The sequence below is a fragment of the Gekko japonicus genome, unplaced genomic scaffold (genome assembly GCF_001447785.1).
Source record: "Gekko japonicus isolate JY-2015 unplaced genomic scaffold, Gekko_japonicus_V1.1 scaffold435, whole genome shotgun sequence".
In the NCBI taxonomy this organism is placed as follows: Eukaryota; Metazoa; Chordata; class Lepidosauria; order Squamata; family Gekkonidae; genus Gekko; species Gekko japonicus.
The window spans coordinates 1248110-1250682 of record NW_015161417.1 but is presented as its reverse complement, the minus strand read 5'-3'; positions in this window follow the sequence as shown (position 1 = coordinate 1250682).

Here is a 2573-nt window from a genome sequence, read left to right as displayed (position 1 = left end):
TAATTCCCTAGCCATCTAAAGTTCTAAAATAAAAATATTTATTTTACTTTGTCAACAGTGGGTTAGGGCTACAATGTCACTACTGTTAACACTTTGGATAATGCCGACAGAGATCCTCAGAGGGAGATATTTAAAAGATATATTTAAAGATGATACAATACAGTGGTGTGATGGTGAATGAAAACACATTTGTATTCCACTCTGCCTCAGAGCAGCTTGAGGTGGTATGCATGGAGTTGGCCCATTTTTCTTCTCATATCAGTCCTGTGAGATAGGTTAGGCTGAGAGACATTGACTGGCTCAAGGTTACCCAGTAGAATCATGGCTGAAATCTTGTTAGTCCAAATCCACCCATCTAATCAATACACAGCAGTGGCCCTGAATACTCTTGGACTTCTGGTATAGTGTTGGCTTATCCCAAACAACCTAAAGCCAGAGTGTTAGACTAGGATCTGGGAGATCAGCTTCAAATCCCTACTCTACCTTGGAAGCTTGCTGAGTGATTTTGGCCCACTCTCAGCCTAAGGGTTGTTGTGAGGATAAAATGGAGTAGAGGGGAATGGATGAAAGCCTCTTTGAATCCTCATTGGGAAGAAAAGTGGGGTATAAATGAGGCAAATAAAAGAAACTTTGGCCCCTGCCACATGGCAGGGGAAAAGCCTCTAAAAGCACGGCTTTTAAAAGCCGTGCCAAAGTTGAGACACCGTGGCGGGATCCCACGGATCCCCTGGCACGATCAGACGCCGGGGAGAAAACACAGCTTTGACGGGGAGCCTGCCAAACTGCGCATGTCGGAGCATGCGCAGTTCGGCTAGGAGCCGGGGATGCGCCGGCGCAAAGACGCGCCGGCGATCCGACGGCCCGGCTTGTGGCGCGTCGTCCAGATGAACCACCTTGGGTAGGTGGTTCACTTTTGACGCACCTCATCGGGGGAAGGGCCGAATTGGAGACGGGAGCGCAACGCCAGCCAGATGTTGGCGTGGGATCGCGCCCGTTTGCTCCGTCTCCAATCCGGCCCACTCCCGGCCCAAAACGCCTCGTATGAACGGGGCCTTTAATCATCACTAGAGTTCTGAAGCCAGTTAGCAAAATTAGTTTGAAATATTCTGTTCAGGTGAAAGTATCTATAGGAATCTCAAGAGATGTTACAATTATGCCAGTATATAGTCACACTCCTAGAATGATATTATTCACAAAGCCATATTGTTGGCACCAAATTTTGTAGGTAGAGGCAGTGATACTGGGAACAAAAATCAAAGACCATCACCTTCTTTTGATCTTCCTGCAGCTATAAGGTCTGATGCTTATGGAAGCAGAACACTGTACAAGACAGATCTTAGTCTGATCAAGCAAAGCAAGTCTGATATTCTTACATTTTAACATGACTTCATGAAACACATTTCCCCTCAAGCCCTAGTTCCCCTCAAGAATAGTACAGTAAGGCACTCCTTTTCTGAATATCCCCTGGACATACAGCAATGACTTTTTGCCTGTTTTCTTATGGACACATTTTCAGGGCAGCGGCAGATTTTATAGGCCATAGGGTGTTCACAAGTTCCTTCATCATAATCATGATCACCATTCCCCCCAACGGTCATTCTGTCCCCCACATTGTTGCTACTTTCTTTAACCTCCCCTCCCCAATGACTATGCTGGACATAGTATAGTCCTACTGTTTCCACATTCTTTGTAGCCCCATCATGGCCAGTAGATTTAAAAGGAGCAAGAAGAAATTACTGAAATGTTTCAGGGGCCTTTGGACCATTAGTGTGGGGTGCCTGGAGGAAGCAGCAGACTGGAATTCCTTTGCACTCAGCATTCTCAGCTGCCTCCAAGCATTTATCCTATTGAGAAATCGGAGACTAACAAAGCATTTCCAGTTGGTGGTATGACCTCTGCCAGCAGGTGCCCAGCCATGCCCATTCCTGATGCCTCTCCTGCACCATTTACAAGAGGGTTTACCCATCCCCCCTCCTTAACTGAACATTAATTTCTTTTGCCCTAATCTATGAGTGCAGTCCACTGAAGATCCTTCCTTCCTTCCTGGGTCTGCTAGCAATTCAGGTGAAGTTTGAATATGAGAGCCTTACATCTGCAGGCACTGTGGGTGATAAAGAAGGAGACTGTAGCTATAAACAGAATCTGGATAGTAAGTAAAGAGGCTGTTCCTTCTGAAAAGGGAAGAAAGAATCAAGCGCAATAAAAGACAAAATGGTTTTCTGTCCGAGTGCCAAACCATCTGTGAGGTTTTTCTTCTGATTCTATTGACACTTATTGTGGCACTTGTAGCTGTAATTATACTGAGCTGATAAATCCAGCATAAGAACACTATAAAATAAAGAGGCGTATAACAAAAACCTGATTGCAATGAAGCGATCTGGTTGAAGAGAAAAGGCATGGCAAGGAGTGGTAGAAGCGCAAGGATATTTGGTGGGCAAGATGGCTTTGGCAAGGACATCTTGGAACTTCAGGATACCCTTGAACAAAATTCACAGAATAATATCTTACTGCAGTCTGCTACAAAAGTCTGCTTCCTGTTTTGAGTATTCATGCTGCAGCAGGGAAAGCATTCT